Source organism: Malania oleifera, chromosome 2 (genome assembly GCF_029873635.1).
Source record: "Malania oleifera isolate guangnan ecotype guangnan chromosome 2, ASM2987363v1, whole genome shotgun sequence".
NCBI lineage: Eukaryota > Viridiplantae > Streptophyta > Magnoliopsida > Santalales > Ximeniaceae > Malania > Malania oleifera.
Genome location: NC_080418.1, coordinates 149,227,748 through 149,251,068, shown reverse-complemented (window position 1 = coordinate 149,251,068; position 23,321 = coordinate 149,227,748).

Here is a 23,321-nt window from a genome sequence, read left to right as displayed (position 1 = left end):
AAATCGCCGTTAATGTCTTCTTCAGCCTATTCAAATTGTACAAACTCTAATCCAAATTCTCATTTACAATTGTCAAATTAAAAATATATATATAAACATTTGGTTAATTATACTAATAGACTCAAATTAATAAAAAAAAATTTATATTGGGTCTCATGAATTGTCTCTATCATTTAATCCCCTAACATTCTAAGATAAGATCTTGGTGTGTTCAACATTGTACCAAATATATAATATACTAATATTATATGGTGTGTTTGGAAACTTAATAATAAAAATTTTCTTTCATATAATATATGATTATTGATGGAAAAGGGTCTGTCACATTCCTTTAAAGACTTTTTTGCACTGTATCATGTTCAAATGAAACTTAGCATACTCAAAATATGGAATTTGACTAATAAAAGATTTTAAACGTAAGGCTACGCTTGATTTGATGCAGCATTTTGTTTAGGTAAGAACGCAATCATAATAATAATAATAATAATAATTACAAAGAACAAAAACAAAAATTAGTTTCCCAACAGATGGGCCACATGGCAGCTCCTTAATAACCGAAATGATTCTCCCATAACCAAAAGGTTCCAAACCTATATTATTATTATTATTATTATTATTACACTTTAATTTTCTTCCGCTTCTGCTACTTTACATATTAAAATTGGTTTCTTCCATATCTAATAATTAGCTAATAAGAACGACAATTGATCACTCATAAAACTACCAATTAATAATAATTAAATAATTTAAAGTAATTAAAATAATAAATTAGTGGCAACTTCATGGATACATATCAATTTACTAATATAAATGATAATTTCTTTAAGAATACTTAAGTTTATATTGAGCCAATTCATTTAAATATGTGAATATTGAATAAAGAATTTCAAATGTTCTAAATAATAATCGAAGAGATAATTTGTTCTTTTTTCAGTTTGAAGCTCAATTTTTTACTTGAGAAATATATAATAATTTAATTATGAAATATTAATATTGAAATTATTATGTCTTAATTCGGGTAGAAAAGAAGATACGAATATACCATTTTAGAGATCTCTCATTTATGAATTCTACAGATTAAAAATGATTCTAAGAATGCAAATAATTTCTCTACAATGATTACTATATATATATATATATATATATATATATATATATATATATATTATAACAACTAAATAATATAATCACTAATTTTTTTTTCTCTTCTCCACTATAATAATTAATAATTTAATGATTAATATATATACAACTTAATTATGTCGAGATATTATACCTATACTGATTTCTCCAAAATTTGATTATACCTATACTTAAATTTATATATTGAGCCAACTCATTTACATACGTGAATACTTGATAAAAACCTTCCTTCGTAATAAAATTATTTACAAAAGCTATTTGAATAGTAACTATATACGTTCTAGATAATAAGAGACAATTTTTTTTGTTTTGTTTTTTATATAACAAAAAATTAGACTTTATCAACACACTTTTAGCTGTAGTTTCAAAAACGATTGCTAAAAATAAGTCATTTAACAATGGTTGATGCACTATACAAGCGCTCATGACCACTAGCTTTCCTAACCGGGTCTAAGTCAATTCGGGACTATTCCAGTTCTAGTCTCCCTCTTCAGATCCGTGCCTGGATATATAACAAATGTGTATATAATCAGATGGTACAATGATTGTGCTTTCGTGTAAAGCATATATGTACCCAAATGCGCACAATAACATACACCACAATATGATTCAATATGTAAGCTCAGTGTGGTCTAGATGGTTCAACTCTCAAAAGTATTTTCTATCAGTGTAATGTATGTTCAGCCAATAAGTTCACACAAAGATGTCAAGTCTCAAGTATTTCAATCAGTAGGATGTTTCAAGCATGCAAGTATCAAATGAAATATATGCTTGGTTTGTAAAAGATGTGTAATCTTTATATTCAACTAGAGATATGAATCAATGAATATTGCAACAAATATTTTTCTCACACAAACAAATATCTCTTTAAAATATTTATCAAGATAAAGCACACTAGATATTTGAAGGTATTTTGAAAGTATTTTGCAACTAAAAACAAATACAATCTTCTTAAGATCTTGCAATGAAGGTGCAAGCTTAGAAGATCTATCAAAGTCTTCTTAGAATAGACTTATCAACCAAAGTCCCCTAAAAATCTTTAGGTTTTGCTCTCAAATAAAATCGTGTCAATCAAATATAACAATGGAGAGCAAACCTTTCCAAACAAACACTCAATCCACTTACTAATGATGTAGACACAAATAGAGGGTAAGCAAGAGTGAATGAGGCTAAAAATGAGTAATATAGGCTTTTGGGTTTTCAGAGAATTCTCCCCTAATCAAAGTAGCTAATCCATTATCATTTTCACAAAATGATCTCATATATATAGGCATGGGAGAAAATATGACCGTTGGGGACCTATTGGGTATTATTAAGAAAGTTTAATGATTTTTTTAGCATTTTAATCCTGTTTAAAAATTATTTGACTGCGGTAAAAATTAGGACATCCCGAGAGGTCCGGTCGACCAGAAATGTTTCGGTCGACCAGGTCTCATATGGTTCGGTCGACTAGGGGAATTTTAAACTAAGGGCTCGGTCGACGAAGAAAGAGCGATTTCTCAATTTTTTGAGGTTCGGTCGATCGGCCCATTTTGAACTGGCTAGTTCGGTCGACCAGACCGCTGAGAATTTTCCCGAGGACCCTCGGTCGACCAGGTAATTGGAGTTCATTTTTTTCTCGGTCGACCAAATGGTCAAATATTTGACTCAGGGAGGTTTCGGTCGACCAGGGCCTTGGTTAACCATTGACCCAGGCTTGGTTCGATCGACTAGGGCAGAATGAACTACCTAGCTCGGTCAACCGAAAGTGCACCAAGTGTGCATTTCGGTCCCGTTTTGAGACATACAAACCCTATTCAAGTGCCTAACAAACATAAGTGCAAATGTGAGTGTCCTAGGGTCACTTGGGGTCCAATTTGAAGACACTGAAAAAGTCTGGTGTCGTCGACCGAAGAAAAAACCCTAAGGTCTTTTTAAGGTCATTTCTCACTCATGGTTTGTTTGAGCTTACATATTTATCATGCTTGTGATGTGTGTGAACTTATTACAAACTAAAGCCCTACTTACTATTATAGACCGATTTTCACAAATGAATTATATTACAATTAAGATCGATAATCGGTCTTCAGGCTTTACTTGCTTTGTGCCCATCTTGATCTTAACAATCTTAGTTCCTGTACAAAACATCAAACACCCATTAGATACAAAGAGTATTTGTCATAATCAAAACCGACCGTGACCGATAAGGTCAACACTAATGGTCTAGTAAGTTGGAGGTCTACCTTAGAGTCTAGTATTGCCTTTTCTACAATAGAAGCAGAATACATGACAGCTTCAGAGGCTGTTAAGGAAGCTATTTGGTTACCGGGTTTACTTGAAAATTTGGGAGTTGTTTAGAAGCACATTGTTGTGTTTTGTGATAGCTAGAGTGTTATTCATTTGGCAAAGAACCAAGTCTACCATGCACGAACGAAGCACATCGATGTTCGGTTTCATTTTATGCAGGATATTATTGATGGAAGCAAGATACTTCGTCAAAAGATTACTACAACTAAAAATCCCGCAAATATGTTGACCAAGATTGTGACAACAATCAAGTTCAAATATTATTTGGATTTGATCAATATCCTGCAAGTCTAAATATTTTTGGAAGGCGCCGATGATGTGGAACTCCAAAAAATGGTGGTGACTGAAAAATTTGTTGAATTTATCATCAAGGTGGAGATTTGTTCTTTTTTGTCCCACATTGGTAGAATAGTTTCACATTAGTATAAAATGTTGTTTTGAATTTTTTATATTATTTGTCCCACATTGGAGAGAAGTGTTTTTTGGACTTGAGGTTGAAGCTATATAAAGAGCTCAACTCTTCATTTGAAAAACACACCTCAAAGTTGTACTTTGTCAAGAAGTTATGGATTGATCATCGGCACCCGAGGACGTAAGTAATTTTATACCGAACCACGTTAATTTCTTGTCTTATTCTTTTTACTGTTTTATTATTAGTTTCTACATTACTTTAATTTCTTATATATTCAATAGCAATAGTTGTAGTATTGGTGTTTGGCACAAGTGGGGTGCCCGGCATAGTAGAGAGAACTGGCTACAGCTTCAACTATTGCTATCTCTACTTCCCTTTCCTTAAATTTTGTTATCCGCAACTCTCAGTTTCAAAATCACGAGGTTGAATATGTTTTTTCCTTTACTTATGCTCTTCCATCCCTCTTTTGCTCTCTCTCTCTCTCTCTCTCTCTCTTCCTTGTGGATTAACCAAAGTGCCACATGTTAGAGCAATCAAGGAATGGAGAATGCAGATCACAGAGAACATACAGGAAGCCATAGAACGATTGAAACTCTGAATTTGAGGACTTGGAACCACAACAAGAACAATGCAACATCAATAATTTATATAGCCTATATGGATGTGGGAGTGAGAAGTGAAGGAGCCCTACGGTAATTGACGATTTCAATGAGGGATTGGAGTGAAGGGGATTTGATCTAGGGAAAAGGTGTGGCTAGAAAGTGAAAGGGCGCAGTTATTCGGGAGAACACATAAGGAAGACGAAGGTCATTATTGTTATGCCGACCACCAGGTTGTGATGGAGATTAAGGAGCGCGGTTATTGGGGAGAACACAGAAAGAAGAAAAGAGAGAGAGAGACGAAGAAGAGGAGTGTTATTAAAAAAAATATACGTTATAAAATATATGACCCGTTTATTTATTTATTTATGCAAGGCTTTATATTGTTGGAATTCTTATTTTTTATTACACCCTCCACATGCAAGAATTTATTGAGGCATTCTAGAAAATTTAATGAAATTCAATAAAAATACAAAGAAATTAATTTTTTGTTCTATTAGATTATCTAAGAAAATATATAATAAAAAGATAATTTTTTTATTTTATGTGTATTAGCCTTTAATTTTTCCAAATCTTAAAGGGGGGCATTATTGATAAATAAAAAATACTATACAAGGACTCCATAAATATTTCTTTTTATGAGTTTACAGACTCTTTTTTCTTTTTTGTATTTTTAATTCTAAATGAATAAAATTAAAGTCAAAAGATAAAAGTATTATTTAATAAATAAATAATTTGAAGAGTGTCTTTTAGAATGCAAACAACTCCTCCCATGTTTCAACAATATTTAATTTAAACTATTTTTTTTTTATTTCTATGTTTTAAAATAATTTCAAAACCACGTCTTATAAAATCTATTTTAAATATGCTGAAGTTCCAACATAAAAAAGAAACTTTATTTAGGGAACAGTTGCCATTTGAACTTCCAACATGTTTGTCATCATTAAAAGGAGAATTGATTAGGAATGTTTGAAATCAACCGTTTTGAGTGTCTTTATACATCCATTAGAAAAGTCAAGTCTTTTCATCTAAATAAGCAAAAATTTAGGATTGTTTCAATTTTATTGAAAAAAAAAATTCAATTGAGGAGGAAACTGGTCTTACATTTATTAATATCAAAGTAAGATATATTTTCAATAAATGTACAATTTAGAAAATAAGCATACAGACACACTCATAAACTAATTGAAAATGAAATTATGCATAAAAGAATTAATGTTCTATGCATCTTGCTTGATTTCTCCTTTGATAATATATGACCATGCATGATCTATTCTCACCTGCCTTTCTTGACTCTTCATACTTAATTGGTTGGCTGTTCATTATATATTTAGACATTTCCATTCATTACCGCTATAATACAAAAAATTTCAATTCTAAACCATATACAACAAATAGGAACCTATTTTACTTTTATAAAATTTATATATTGATTTGTCTCTAATAGAATTGCTTTGGTAGGACTAAAAATAAATAGAAATAAAAATTATGCATAGTTCATATTAAAGAAAGAGTTAATTATTGGTTGGTCTCCTCGTGTCTGCTATAAAATTTGTTGGGATAGAATTTTGGGGAAGTTAAGGGCTAGCTCGATTGAGACTAAAAATAAATTTCACATTTTACTTTTCTAATTTTTAAAAAGAATTATAAATATATATATATATATATATATATTCACTTCTCTATTATTTACATTAAAAAGGGAAGAAAATAAGGATATGGTTAGTTCAATCAAAATAAATTTATTTAGGGACCATTTTGTCGGCGTACCTTTCATATTGTGGATCTACAGCTCTTGCAAATCGAATTAGGGCGAGAGAACGAGCGTGGACAAGCAGAATAAAATAAGAAGAAGAAGGAGGAGGAGAAGTGATGATGTTGATGAAAGAATATAAGGTTCGTGACTTCATGCAAAGCAACACTTGCTGCAAGCAAGATGAACTTGGGCTAGATCTAGGGAGATCGGAAGAAATAATAGAAGAAGAATGATAGCGTCGACATACCTGAGCTTGATCTAAGGCTACCGCCTAAAGGGAGATCCAGAGAGAATTGGTTGCAGCTTCAACTACTGCCAGCTCTACTTCCCTTTCCTCAAGTTTTGTTATCTGCAACTCTCAGATTCAGAATCACGAGGTTGAATATGTCTTTTCCTTTACTTACCTCTCCCATCTCTCTCTCTCTCTCTCTCTTCCTCGTGGATTGACCAAAGTGCCACATGTTAGAGCAATCAAGGAATGGAGAATGCAGATCACAGAGAACATACAGGAAGCCATAGAACGATTGAAACATTGAATTTGTGGACTTGGAACCACAACAAGAACAATGCAACATCAATTATTTATATAGCCTATATGGATGTGGGAGTGAAAAGTGAAGGAGCCCTACGGTAATTGACGATTTCAATGAGGGATTGGAGTGAAGGGGATCTGATCTAGGGAAAAGGTGTGGCGAGAAAGTGAAAGGGCGTAGTTATGGGTGAGAATACAGAAGGAAGACAAATGTCATTATTGTTACACCGACCACCAGGTTGTGATGGAGATGAAGGAGCGCGGTTATTGGAGAGAGAGAGAGAGAGAGAGAGAGAGAGAGAGATGAGTGTGTTTTTTTTTTTTTAAATATGGTATAAAATTTATGACCTGTTTATTTATTTATTTTACTTTACTTTTCTATTTTTTCAAAAAGAATTATAAATATATATTTTTTAATTTTTTTTTTAAAAATAGTGATAAAAAAATTCAATTAAGGAGGAAATTGGTCTTACATTTATTAAAATCAGAGTACCACCTATTTTGAATAAATGTACAATTTAGAAAACAGACATGTGAAATGGGAAGTTTCTTATATAATTTGTTATATATATACACACACTCATAAACTAAGTGAGAACGAAATTATGCATAAAAGATGACTTATGTGTTGAAATTTTTTTTTTTGAAAGTAGGATTTCTAGATTTTCTTTATTTTAAAAAGAAATTTGAACATTCTGCATGTTCGTACATTTAAAAAATATATATATATTTTTATGTTTAAACTTAAGTATTCAATGGTTTCTTTAAATTAATAGTCATAATGCTTACAAGAATATATAATTTGAAAATATTTGAGTGAGATTATACACTAAATTTTGCAATGAGAATCCTCATTAAATACGTGTTGATGTTGATATTTATGTTAACTATAAAATAATATATTAATTAGCATATAAAAAATCAGTGGATAGGACTAGTGTTGTGAATAGGATTATTGTACAATTAGGAAAATTTGGACTTCAAAATAAATTAATTAACAATCCATATCACGTACTAGTCCAGTTTTACGGAAAAAAATTATGCAACTAAAAATAAGAGAACCAATATTTAGGTAAAACAAAGTGATTATACTAATGTAAAATGTTTACTTTTATTTTATTAATAATTTATTATTCTAAATCTAATAATAATGTGATTATATTATATTACAAGGGTATTATTGTCTATAAGCTAAAATAATGAGAACAATGTGATAATGAGCCATCACATTTTTAGATTCACATAAACAATAAATTTTAACAAAATGAATGTAATTTAAAGTATTATATTTTGTATGTAAAACCCACAAATATAATATAATATAATAATATATAGGGTTAATGTCAATATTTAGGTAGTATGGTAAGACACGAGAATCAATAGGTATTTTCTTGATTGGTTTTGTATTCCCTCATTTTCCTCCTAATGGTTTTTCTTCTATTATCAATTAAAAAATTATATTATTGATTCAATTAGGATTCTCTGTTTTGAGGTTAGTTGACATTCACAACTATAAAATTTTAGTTAATAACTTAAAAGTATGAATTTTTAAATTTAAATTTATATGTGTATATATTTGGATAGAATGTAGTACATGTTGAATTCCATCCAAATCTAGGTAAATCTAAATCTAAGATTTAAAAGTGATATTTGTGTTGAAGATTAAACTTGAGAACAGTGGGACGGTGGCAGCAAAAAATTTGACTGCAGAAGTTTCATCAACTGGCAGCCCACCTCCATTGAAGTTAAGCAAGATTTGGCCACCAACCTTACCAAACTAGCCACCATTGTTGATTATCTATTTTCTGTAATTGCTATAAATAGGTGAGTGTGTGTGCATTGTAAATGTGTGGTGTGTTGAGAGTTGAAAGCCAGTGAGTGAGCGAGAGATTTTGTTTGTTTGAATTCCTCTGTATTATTTTCAGATTGAAATATACTTGTTTGGTATTTATCCTCACTGAGTTTCAGTCACATCCAGTGACTGAGTGTTCCTCTCCACCCATCAATTTGCAACCATTACCCTTGCATGAAGAAGCAAACCAATTCTAACAAGTCAAGATTCTACATCACTCGTAAAAATTTCTTGTGATAAATAGAAACATATTATAATAATTAATAATTATAAGTGATTGACAATTAAAAAATTATAACAAAATAAATAAATAAAAGTACTATTTAAAAAATTACAAATAGTTTAAATTATTCTGGGCAAAAATATCTTTATTTTAAAAAAAAAAAAACAGTAAAAGCTTATAAAAAAATGTAATTGTAAATCAATTAGTGAAGATAAATATCTTTATTTTTTAAAAGTAAAAATTTATAGGACCAACATTTCCTAAAATAAGTAAATTTCTATACTAGTATATAAGTCTTTTCTAAAATTATATTCTTATCTTTTTAAAGTAAGGCAAATATAACTTAAAATTTGAGAAAAATCTAGCTTAATTATGAATATAACAAAATTTTTATGTCCATTAATTTACTAAATATTTTTTTTTATTTCGTACTTTTCTGAACGACCAAAAACGAAAATATTTATTCATATTTTCCCTCTTGTCCTACAAATTTGCTAAATAAGTTTTCATTTCATTTCACTCTTAGACTTGTTATTTTATGCTTAGGGAAACTAGGAGCATATGGTAGATCATCAACACTTCACTTGAAAAATTAAGTTTTTGATGTTTATTGATTGTAAAGTGGATCCAAAAGCTTGGTACTCTATGGTTTGTTTGGGGAAGTCGCCTAGGGAGACTTGATTTGCTAATTTTGTCAATGATGAACTTTTCTATATTTTTTTTAAAAAAATTACGAGATATTTTCAACCCCTTGTGAGCAACAAGATTTAAACTGCTAGAAGTATTTTGCTCAGTGGAAGGGGTTGTTTTATCATCCTGTCGCATTACAAGTTATTGAGCTCTTGTTAGTCTCTAGACAATCAGGTTCTTGAAAGCTACTTTAGGGATGAATTGTTATGGTTAAGAAACAGGGGTCGAGTACTGTAGTGAAAAGGAAAACACTTTAGAAAGTGAGAATGATACCGATATTGAGGATGTATATGGGGTAAGCATGTTATATTTGTCACTATGTATTTGACATGTATAAATAACTAAAAATATACTTATTATGCATCCATATAATATGTGTACTTGTTATATTTAGTTGTCTACTATTTAGTAGACATGACACCAAAAGGTCGATGTGGCCGACTTCCTTCCATGCACTCGACTACATCGCATAAAGATGATCTGACATCCTCAAGACCGGCGGAGCTCTTCGCTCCTGATGCGGCGGCACCATTGTCTGGCCCATCGGCACCTCGGCCAGACATAGATACCTTAGGTCGGGACGACACACATGGTGAGTTGTCTACTATGATGAGTAGCGTTGGTAAGGTTACGATTAATTTATTTTGATGTAAACTATTTATAGTTATTCATGTGTATGATTAAAATATTGTTTTTAATTTAACTCCTTTTTCAACATTGACATCCACGGTCAGGTCAAGTCGTGGTGTCGTGAAAAACACGGCCCTGAAGAAACACCTGGAGAGGACGGGCACTTTACTTTTCACATTGGGCCACTACTGTAGTGTTCATCATGCCCACTGTTGGGTGGGCGTGCACATCATTCCAACTATGAGGGTGGGCCGGCCCATTGCCAATGCCAGCGTGCATAGGATTTGAACTCACCAATCTTATGCAATTATATTTGAAATCTTAATTAATTTAATCTAATAATGTTAATGAATCCTGCTCACATAAATGGAACATTAAAATAGCATTACTCGTACCACATTTAGTTGTTCAGAAGCTACCTTTAAGAAAAGAACAAAAAAAAAAATCTGAAGAAATTTTAGTCCTAATGTAGTTATGCCTTCTCAATATCGCTTCATATATATATACATATATAATATCATATGTAATAATATCTAGGGATCCAACTAATCTGTAGGTAGAGGGATTTTCCTTAATTTCACTATACAATTCATAAACAACTCTAATTAAATGAAGATAGCAAATATAAGTCCTTAATTGTACTAAATTAAATTATATGTACTAAAATAAGTCTTAACTAATAATAGAAGGACTAACTTATCATTCTTTTAGGTGGTTCAAAAGCATTGTCTTATTTTTAGAAATTCACCTTGGATTATTAGCGTACAATTGTTTTGGCTATTTGCTTAGCAAAGGCTTTTCCTTTGCATTTTGGATCTCACTAGAAAATAAGGTTTAAACTCAATAACTAAATTACTTCAATAATAAAATTGTTTCAAACTTTGAGTCTTTTTAAATTCATTTTTAAAGTATGTGTCAAGCCTGTTGAAGAATCCAGGCCGTCCATTTCTTTTCCCAAATCCAACGGCTGTCTTTGTTTACTTTTACTATAGGGGCAGTGATGTAATTGGCTGAAATGGATTGTAAATGAATAAAAAACAGCAGGGGGCGGGAGGGGTTTAATCTATCTTCAGTCTGCAGCTTTAGAACTAGAGGAGGCGTTTTTTCTCTTTGGCCGCGAGAGTCTTGTTCTTCACCCGAGCGCAAGAGGGTTTCCGTTCCCAGCCGCGAGTTCTTCCCAGCAGCAGGAGTCTTCGCAGCCGAGAGAGCACCTGCAGAACCGAGAGCATTCAGTCAGGGCCAGCTTTTCATAATATCGGGCCCTAGGCGAATAATTCAATCAAGGACCCTTAATATTTTTTTTAATTTTTATTTTTATTTAAAATTATTTTTTCTAACTTTTTGAAATGCAAAATCATGAATTAAAGTTTTATATTCAAGATTTTTAAGTATTTCTTTTTCTATTGATAACATAGTCAATCCATTTAATCTTTCTTGTGACATAGTTTCGTAAGGGGACTGGAGCGAGCTCATTTATATTTTACTTAGAACTAAAAATAAATTTATCAAGAGCTCTCTTTTGAGATGACACTAATTCTTCTATTTTTTTTTCTTTCTTTGTTTTTCATATCCGGATTCATATTTTCTCGTTGACATAATTAAATTTCAAAATTAACACTATAAATTGACAAATTATGTAAACAAATGAAAATAAATTTAATAAATTTATAGAAATAGTAGATTGAAACAATATAACCTGATTATTTTTATTATTGCAAATCGATCGGCAAGCGAGACTTTAGAGATATCGGATTTGTCGACACCCCAATTTTAACCAGGCCTTTCCGAGGAGACCTCATGTCAAAACCTTTCCACACTGGCTGTGGACCCCACACATTCTTGTAGGTCCCACGCTGGCTGTGGACCCCACACATTCTTGTAGGTCCCACACTGCTTGTGGACCCCACACATTCTTGTAGGTCCCACACTGCTTGTGGACCCCACACATTCTCGTGGACCCCACACATTCTTGTAGGTCCCACACTGCTTGTGGCCCCACACATTCTTGTAGGTCCCACACTGCTTGTGGACCCCACACATTCTCGTGGACCCTACGTGGCTTGTGGGCCCCACATATCTTCATTGGGCCCCACATGTTTGGTAGGCCCCACCTCTCTTGGTACGCTAGCTCGAATTCCTACATTCGATGCACGTTACCCCTTGGTACGCTAGCTCGAATTCCTACATTCGATGCACGTTACCCCTTGGTACGCTAGCTCGGATTCTTACATCCGATGCACGTTACCCTCTGGTACGCTAGCTCGGATTCCTACATCCGATGCACGTTACCCCCTCTGGTACGCTAGCTCAGATTCCTACATCCGATGCACGTTACCTCTTTTGGCATGCTTGCGCCTGCTAGCTCGGGTTCCTATAACCCTCAAATGGCTCGTGGACCCCACGTGGCTCGTGGGCCCCACATATCTTCATTGGGCCCCACATGTTTGGTGGGCCCCACCTCTCTTGGTACGCTAGCTCGGATTCCTACATCCGATGCACGTTACCCTCTGGTACGCTAGCTCGGATTCTTACATCTGATGCACGTTATCCCCTTTGGTACGCTAGCTCGGATTCTTACATCCGATGCACGTTACCTCTTTTGGCATGCTTGCGCCTACTAGCTCGGGTTCCTATAACCCTCAAATGGCTCGTGGACCCCACATGGTGCGTGGGCCCCACATATCTTCATTGGGCCCCACATGTTTGGTGGGCCCCACCTCTCTTGGTACACTAGCTCGGATTCCTACATCCGGTGCATGTTACCTCCTCTGGTGTGCTAACTCGGATCCACATATCTGGTGCCTTGCTAGCTCGGGTTCCTATAACCCTCAAATGGCTCGTGGACCCCACGTGGCTTGTGGGCCCCACATATCTTCATTGGGCCCCACATGTTTGGTGGGCCCCACCTCTCTTGGTACGCTAGCTCGGATTCCTACATCCGATGCACGTTACCCTCTGGTACGCTAGCTCGGATTCTTACATCCGATGCACGTTACCCCCTCTGGTACGCTAGCTCGGATTCTTACATCCGATGCACGTTACCTCTTTTGGCATGCTTGCGCCTACTAGCTCGGGTTCCTATAACCCTCAAATGGCTCGTGGACCCCACATGGTGCGTGGGCCCCACATATCTTCATTAGGCCCCACATGTTTGGTGGGCCCCACCTCTCTTGGTACGCTAGCTCGGATTCCTACATCCGGTGCACGTTACCCCCTCTGGTGTGCTAACTTGGATCCACATATCCGGTGCTTTGCTAGCTCGGGTTCCTGTAACCCTCAAACGGCTTGTGGACCCCACATGGTGCGTGGGCCCCACACATCTCCGATGGGCTCCGCACAGCTTCTAGAACCCTCTTATTATTATTATTATTATTATTATTATTATTATTATTATTATTATTATTTATTTTAATTTGTCAAATGCAAGCATATTTTGTCCCCCCATCATCATTCACCACATGTCATGTTTCTTCCCTTTATCATTCTTCCCATACTATATTCCATTCATAATTCTTCATCCCATACTTTGTTCCCTCCATCATCACTCACCATATGTCATGTTTCTTCCCTTTATCATTCTTCCCATAATATATTCCCTTCATAATTCTTCATCCCATACTTTGTTCCCTCCATCATCACTCACCATATGTCATGTTTCTTCCTTTTATCATTCTTCCCATACTATATTCCCTTCATAATTCTTCATCCCATACTTTGTTCCCTCCATCATCATTCACCACATGTCATGTTTCTTCCCTTTATCATTCTTCTCATACTATATTCCCTTTATAATTCTTCATCCCATACTTTGTTCCCTCCATCATCATTCACCACATGTCATGTTTCTTCCCTTTATCATTCTTCCCATAATATATTCCCTTCATAATTCTTCATCTCATACTTTGTTCCCTCCATCATCACTCACCACATGTCATGTTTCTTCCTTTTATCATTCTTCCCATGCTAATTTCCCTTCATCATTCTTCCCCCCATACTTGGTTCCCCCCATCATGACTCCCCTATGTCTTCTTTCCTATGCTTGCCCTAAGCTAAGCCTATAAATAGCCCTCTCATTCCAAGCACAAGGAAGGAGCTCTTGGTGGTGGAAAGGAGAAGATTTCAAATATTGAAGTTTTCTATCACAAGTTTGTGAAGTTAGTCTTTTTTTTTAGTAAAAATCAAGAGGTCGACTAATCCCGTTTCCTATCGGTGTTGAGTCACTCCATTTGAAGAAGGCACCCCGTAGTGCCTCAAATCAGAGCTCAAGAACAACTCTCGGGAAGACGTTGTAGAGCGGCCCTAGTAGACTCATCAACAGGAAAAGAAGACCGGAGCAGAGGAAAACGAAAGAAGATCAAGCGATCGATTGATCCCTTTTCCTACCGGTACCGGGTCACTCCATTTGAAGAAGGTATTCCCTAGTGCCTCGAGTCGGAACTCAAGAACAACCCTCGGGAAGGCGCTGTAGACTAACCTTGCGGATTCACAGACAGGAGAAGAAGACCGAAGGAGAGAAAGACGATAGGTAAGACCAATGAACTTTCTCTTCCTATGTTACATTTCCATCCCCCTTTCCCTAATCGGCCTCTGTTGGTTTATTTGACTTTATTTCACTTTTCTTTACTTTAAATAGCTTCCTTTTAACTCATAAAAAAAACAAAAAATAAAAAAAATTTCATAAAAGACACAAAAATTCAGAAAAATTTTCAAAGAAAATTCAAAAATTTTTAAAGCTTTGAAACTTATTTACCTTTGAAAATTTTTGAAGAAAATCCAAGAAAGTTTCTAACATGTTTGGCAAAGGTTAGATTTGTTTCCCTACATTCAAGATTTTCAAAAATACATTCTAAAGTCATATCTTTAAAACCATGACTTTCGTGATTGTTGTCTAAAATTCTGTTGTATTCGGAAGGACATTGGAAGATTCCGGAAAATCATTGGTCTCGACCAAGACCTTAAACTGGTTTTTCCCCCCCACACTGGTCAACGTTTGACCGGCTCACCATTCCCAAACTGGTTCACCCCAGTTTTCTCCATTTTGCTTGTATATTATTGTTGTATCCATAAAATTCACAAAAATCATGAAATTTTCAAAAATTCCAAAAGTATTTTCACATTTTGGTTTCAATTGATTTCATTTGTGTTATTTTGAAAATTCGGGAAAAATATCAAAAATCATTTTCACACTTAGGAAAAATCACAAAAATATCTTTTTAGGCACAAGAAAAATTCATTCCAATCCCGAACCAATCTCAAAAACCTCCCGAAATAGTATTTTTGATACTTAAAAAAAAAAAACCTATAGATTTCAAAATCCTCGGGAGCGTATTTTGTATCCTATTTTCGATTTTCCTTCCCGATGATTGCCAACGAGAACATTGACTCTTCGGAGTACTAGATTGCCCCGGTTCTGAGGGAATACCTATATAGTATTTTCATTTTGTTTTTGACTTTTGAAAGGGAGTGATCTTTAAAGGCTTATTACATTTATTTCGGGAAAACTCTTTATTAATCTGGTACCATTCGTAAGAACGGGCGTGTAGGGGGTGCTAATACCTTCCCCTTGCGTAACCATACTCCCGAGCCTAACTTTGGTGACGTAGACCGATTCTACCCCTAACGGGGTAGTAATCAAGTGTTCTAACCACACTTCAAAAGGTTAGTGGCGACTCCACCACACATCGTTTTTTCACGAAAATTCACATTTTCAAAATACACATTCATTTTTCCCAGTTCGCAAGCCGAACCCATTTTTAAACCAGAGATTGGTTCTCTGGGCCGGGTCCGGGACGTCGCGACAGGATTCTTGCCGGATATAGCGCTCTAATCTCAAAGCTTCCAAAATCTAAGAAAAAGTAGAAAAAAAAAAATTCAGAGTAAAAATAATAGAAAAATAATATACAAAATTGAAATCAAAATTAGAGTTGAAGAAAATTACAGACGGAGGCCCGAAGATGATGAACACAATAGTTGGAGCAAAAATCATAGAGAGACCAAGAGATGAGAGTGAGAGAGTGTAAGAGATGAAAAAAAATTTTTAGAGAGACTAAGAGAGAGAGATGGGAGTAAATAGATGATTTGAAATACAATAAAGTTGTTAGTTGGGAAGTATAAGACTTAAAAAAAAAAGAATTAAATTGTATTTATTTTATATTTAAAATATAATTTCATTTATTTGTTAGTTGGAAAGTCAATTATAGGAATAGAGCATAATAAATAATATTAATATTATTTAATTTAAAAAAATTTTAGAGCCCAAAAAATATATTATTATATTTAAAAAAATTGCGGGGCCCCAAATATTTGGGGGCCCTAGGCGGGTGCCTCAATGGCCTAAAGGCAGAGCCGCCCCTGCATTCAGCAGCCGCGCGGGAGAGTGAAGGGCGCACGGGGGAAGGAGCCGGCAGGAGGAGGTGCGGCGCTGGGTATCTCCAATCTCCAGCGGAGGTTCACGCACCGGTAAGGGAAGGTAAAGATACAGATTTAGTTTCTTGGGAGGGTTTTCTTTTAGGGAAATCATGGTGGAATATAGGGAGAAACCTAGGGTTCTTCGCAGGTGCGAAGGGGGGATTTCTTGGATTATTCTTAGGTTGATTTTCATAGGAGATCGGTAAGACAAGAAAGGGTAAATCTGTGTGTATGTATATTTATTTCTGCCGGATTTAATATAGTATCTCTAGAGGTGAGTTTACGTCATGGATGTAGGCTAATTTTTGGGTCGAACCATGTAAATGTGTTCTTGTGGATTGTGCTTGTGGTATGTTTATGCTTTACTGAATATTGGATTGGTGAACATTTATTTTTCTTGATCAGGCTTAGCACACACGTGCGCGTCAAATAAATTTATGTGTGATTGTAGTTGATGCTTGTACAAAATCATATTGTTATTGTGGTTTGTTTGGAATTAATTAAAATCTGAAATTAGAATTAGCAATCAGCTCAATTGCACACAACATAATGAAAAATAATTATTAAATAATAATTACACAAAGTATATTCACTTTTTTTATTGTATTATATATGTATTTTGACTAAATTAGATAGCTTTTTTATACACAACGAAATCATATTAGATTTGAAATATACACCCAGTATATTAAATAATTTTTTTTTTCTAATAGAGAGTGAATGCTTAAAAAAAAAAAAAAAATCTCTTGTAAAACTTTTTGAGCAAGTTTATTTTAAGTAAATTTCAAATTTTACTTGCAAGTTCTTTTTGGTTAACCAGATGGATGGGTAAGGAAAGAAGACGGAACATTATACAAGACTTTTCTAGAATGCCTAACATGGAATTTAAATAGAAAATTAGTAGTTAAAATGATTTGCTAATCTTTATATACATATATATGATCAAAATCTGCATTTTGAGGTCATGTACCAAGCAAATATATTTAAAAAATGAGTCAATTAAGGGAGCAACGTAATTAAATGAGAATGAAATTATCTATACTCATTGGGAGTATGAATTTTGAATTTTGAATTTGAATTTGAGAAGATTTTGTCAAGATCTCTTTCAAATATAGAGTTAAAAGTTCATTCTAATGAAATATATAGAAATATTTTCAGAATGAAAAAAATATTAATTTTAATATCTATTTATTATGTTACTCTCCACTCATCCTACCCATACAAGTGCTAATATATGGTTGAAAATCACAAATTACTTGGGCGTTTTGATAAATCTCACTTTTTTCCTCCAACTCTAGATTATTTATTTCATATGAAGGATACTTACATATAGCAATTGCAATAGAACTTTTGATTTTTTTAAAGGTAGAGAACTAAAAACTCGTGACTAGCCTCGATTCAGGCTGGTTTAGGTCAATATTTACCAAGTCAATCAAGTAAATATCGATTCATGTCATTTTCTAATTTTAAGGATATGATAAAATTGGCCAATTAACTCTAAGTTTTGGTTTAGCCTTCCTTCCTTAGATCCTGAGAACCACTAGTGCGCGGAGCACGTCGAGATGGTGGAAACTGAGAACTAGATGTTAAAATAGCAGATGGTTGATATGCAAGCCTAGAGAGCAAAGATGGAACAACTAATGCGTGGAGCTCGTCGAGATGATGCGCGCGAGTGGCTCCTCTCATTATAATGTATGTAAATGGTAATGACGTAATATACACCAGCGGTAGGGTCCTAACTAGGAAAATAGGATAACTTTGACATGGTCCAAGAGTTGGGACTTTGACAACTACTAGTGTTGCAAATATTTGCACACTCCAACCTTTTGCACAAACTCATCTAATATTAAACTCTTTCCTTAATACAATGAAGAAGATTAAACTATCATATATACTTCTGGTTCATATTTGAAACACCACGTTGTTTTGAATCTGAACCACAAGTATATAAGGTGGTTTTGATCTTCTCCATTATATTTTCAAAATAATTTAATGTTGGATGAGTTTGCGTAGAAGATTGGAGTGTGCAAATGTTTGCAACACTAGTAGTTGTCAAATTCCAGACTTTTGGACCATGTCAAAGTCATCCCATTTTCCTAGGACATAACCGCTGCTTTGTACTACATCATTACCAATTTATATGCATTCTTCTTCTTCTTAACGATCATCAGAATAGATGCCAGACACTACAATTGGATGCAACTTTGAACTTTTCTTGTATATTTTGTTATCTGAATAAAATTATTGACAATTTCAAAATCGTAAGTGATTGCACAACTATTAGTGACAATTTAGAAATCGTCACTAACAATCCATGATTAGTGATGGTTCTTAAATCGTCACTAAATATCTGCACCCCAAGAGCATTAGTGACAATTTTGATAATTGTCACTAATAATGGTTTATTAGTGACAATTTTAAAATTAAAGCTCGATACGTAGGAGAAGGGTTCCAACTCTAAGAAGAAATCATCTTGAACATCGCGGTGCCCAATGGAACAGTAATCTTCTTCTTTTATAGCAACACTTTCCTTTCTGAGATGGTTTATTTTTTAAAATTCCACATGGATAACTCGTTTAGAAAGATTGATCCTCACCATGAGAGAAGAAGTTATGGAAAGATTTAGACTCGGATAAGTGATAACCACTTGTTTGACCCTTATTGGATTAGGTGCCCTAACTTAATGGGTTTGCTAACCAAATTGTTGGTGTTTTGAGGAAAATGAGGGATATTTGAAAAGTTAAAAATTTTGAAATAGGAGTTTGTTGAAAACAAATTTTCCAACCAAATTGTTGGCGTTTCGAGGAAGATGAAGGATATTTGAGAAGTTGGATTTGTAAAAGGGAGAGAGTTCTATTGGGGTTTAGAAAGTTTCCTATGTATCCCTTATGTGGAATGAGATGAACAACTTCTGAAAAAAGAACAATGGCCTCCCTGTCCTTACTAACACTACCTAATCTTTTTTATTCAAGGTTAAAGCAGAAGCTATTAAGGAAACTGTTGCAGCTAAAAATTGAACGACCTTCACGATCCCTGATCACGACCACCTGAAAAGAGATAAATAAGTAAGGCTTGGAGGACTCGGGGTGTACTCCGGGGGATCGCTCCGATGCCTAAGTCAGGGATTGACTTGAGAGGTTTTTTATGCAACAGTAAAGTAGAGTTTAGAATGAGATATCTTAACCTCTTCTCTAAATCCCTATTTATAGTGATGGAGTTTGACCCAAGGGTGATGTGTCATTTATTAGAGAATTATGGCACAAACGTGAATCGCTCCAATTGTTATAACGTTGGCGTAGATTGCTCTAGTCATCATGGAGCTGGCGTCAATTGCTTTGCTTGAGCAGTTGCATAAATCCAAAGGAGACTAGAGCCTAGCATTGATGAGGGCAATTACCACCTAAGTCAACTGCTCAAGCAGAGCAATTGACGCCAGCTCCATGATGACTAGAGCAATCTACGCCAACGTTATAACAATTGGAGCGATTCACGTTTGTGCCATAATTCGCTAATAAATGACACATCACCCTTGGGTCAAACTCCATCACTATAAATAGGGATTTAGAGAAGAGGTTAAGATATCTCATTCTAAACTCTACTTTACTGTTGCATAAAAAACCTCTCAAGTCAATCCCTGACTTAGGCATCGGAGCGATCCCCCGGAGTACACCCCGGGTCCTCCAAGCCTTACTTATTTATCTCTTTTCAGGTGGTCGTGATCAGGGATCGTGAAGGTCGTTCAATTTTTAGCTGCAACAGTTGGCGCCGTCTGTGGGAACTTCTTGAGAGGTTTTCTCTTTCAATCCTTGATCATGACTACATCAGATAATTGAAGGTCGATGCATTGGCTCAATTAAGATCGTCCAAAATACCATCGTCCGACACCTAGACGTACTCGATGCCATCTGATCCATCGCCATTTGGGATCCTACCTAGTGCAAACTCTTCATTCACGGAATTGGATGGGACACTACCATCAAGAACCTCCACAATCTCTTCTCCACCTATGGTGACCTCGAAGAAGCCATCGCGATCCTTGGCAAGGTCACCGGAAAAAGTAAAGGGTACGAGTTTATTACGTTCAAGCACATCAATGACGCTTTACTCGCATTGAAAAAGCCAAGTAATAAAATTGACGGACGAATAATCGGGACCTAGCTTGCGATATTGGGAAATTCTAGATCTAATACGAATTCGACTACAATTGATGTTTTTATGCACAAGATTTATGTAGCCAACGTGCCTATTCTCAAGGTATGATTTTTTCTCCATCATACAATAATAATTTAAAAAAAAATAAAATAAATAGATGTCATAGTTTCAATGCTTGAAGATCTCCGCCTTAATGACTAATAATAATTACTAGGATGTTCAAGATATTTAATTGATTGAATAGTGACCTATGCACTAAATGCATAGTGGGGTCATGACAGCTACACTGCTAGTCAAATAAACAAAGCCAAACTTTAAAATTCCAATGGGTTAGCCGAATGTACCATGGGGTCAATAATAATGACTCTTGCACATTCATGTGCACTGAACAGTGCTCTAAATAGTGAATTTGAAATTACAATTGGAAATTTGAGTTGATATTGCAATGCACACTAAAATTGCATAATTGTAGCAACTGCAATTGGCAAAACCTCAAACAGAAAAATCAAGCTCCTTAGTGACATTCTATCGAGCACCTAGAGCCCAATCAGCTGAACAATCCACACCATAATCAAAACTAACAGTAACAAAATCACCGTCGTCAATGGTAGACATCTCGCAGATCTCAATCTCAAACTTCAATCTACCATTGCACTCACAACCCCATCCAACATGGGACTCACGAATCAACTGGGATACAATTGAATAATCTGAGTTTATAGACCCCACATATGACACAGACAACACAAAAATAGTCTGCGAAATCTATAACATTGCACACTTACTTGCAGTTCCTTTTGCCATAAATGATCGAACACTTGGTGCATACACATCCAAACCCTTTGAAACAAATCCATCTCGAACCGATTAAGAATCCTAACTGATATTGAAAATACCATAACTCACATCTTTAACCCCAATGAAATCAAAACTGCAAGAACCTGTCGAATTGAACAACCATCCCAGCATCATAAATTATCAAAATGTTACTGAATATATAGCCCAAAAAATGAGCACAGCTCATTAGGTAAGGAAGAATCGGCCCAACTGATGAGCAATGCTCGTGAGGCCAGAAGACTGTCCAAAAAATGAGCACGACTCATTAGGCAAAGAAGAATCAGCCCAACTGACGAGCAACGCTCGTGAGGCTAGAAGACTGCCCAAAAAATGAGCATGACTCATTAGGCAAAGAAGAATCAGCCCAACTGACGAGCAACGCTCGTAAGGCTAGAAGACTGCACAAAAAATGAGCACGACTCATTAGGCAAAGAACAATCAGCCCAACTGACGAGCAACGCTCGTGAGGCTAGAAGACTGCCCAAAAAATGAGCACGACTCATTAGGCAAAGAAGAATCAGCCCAACTGACGAGCAATGCTCGTGAGGCTAGAAGACTGCCCAAAAAATGAGCACATCTCATTAGGCAAAGAAGAATCGGCCCAACTGACGAGCAACGCTCATGAGGTCAGAAGATTGCCCAAAAAATGAGCACAACTCATTAAGCAAAGAAGAATCGGCCCAACTGACGAGCAACGCTCGTGAGGCCTAAAAACAGCCCAAAATATGAGCACAGCTCATTAGGCCAGAAATGACAAAAAAGAAGAGCACGACTCATGAAACCACAGCAGCCCAAAATGCCTCAAGAAGAGCTGCTTGACAAAAACAAAAAAAAAATAAAAATACAATTTTCGAACTTTGGAAGCCAGCTTCAAAAATTCGAAACTGATGGGAGGACAACTGATATACCTCAAATATATCACTTACCATAAATCCAAAGGAGACTAGAGCCTAGCATTGATGAGGGCAATTACCACCTAAGTCAACTGCTCAGGCAGAGCAATTAACGCCAGCTCCATGATGACTAGAGCAATCTACGCCAACGTTATAACAATTGGAGCGATTCACGTTTGTGCCATAATTCGCTAATAAATGACACATCACCCTTGGGTCAAACTCCATCACTATAAATAGGGATTTAGAGAAGAGGTTAAGATATCTCATTCTAAACTCTACTTTACTGTTGCATAAAAAACCTCTCAAGTCAATCCCTGACTTAGGCATCGGAGCGATCCCCCGGAGTACACCCCGGGTCCTCCAAGCCTTACTTATTTATCTCTTTTCAGGTGGTCGTGATCAGGGATCGTGAAGGTCGTTCAATTTTTAGCTGCAACAGAAACAAAAGGTGAAAAGAATCCTAATATGAAGTAGGACCAAAATTGATGAATTAGATTAAATCCTTACAATTTTAGAGGTAACAATCTTAATTTACGTGCATTCTTCTCCTTCTTGACGATCACCAGAGTAGATGCCAGACACTATAGTCGGATACAACTTTTGACTTTTCTTGTATATTTTGTTATATGAGCAGAATTAATTTTTTTTTATTTTTAATTTGAAATTGCACCTTAATTTTGAACAATTTGTATTTTAATTTTGAATAATTTATGAATGTTTTAGTAATTCTTGTTCAATTTTATGCATTGCTAAAATGTAATTATAGATTTTTACAGGAATTAATGAATGAAATAAAAAAATTTATTTATTTGAAAGTATTAGTGATGGTTTGTCAACCATTACTAGTAACAACACGACAAAGTATTATTGACGATTTCAAAATAATTAAGTGATTGCACAACTAC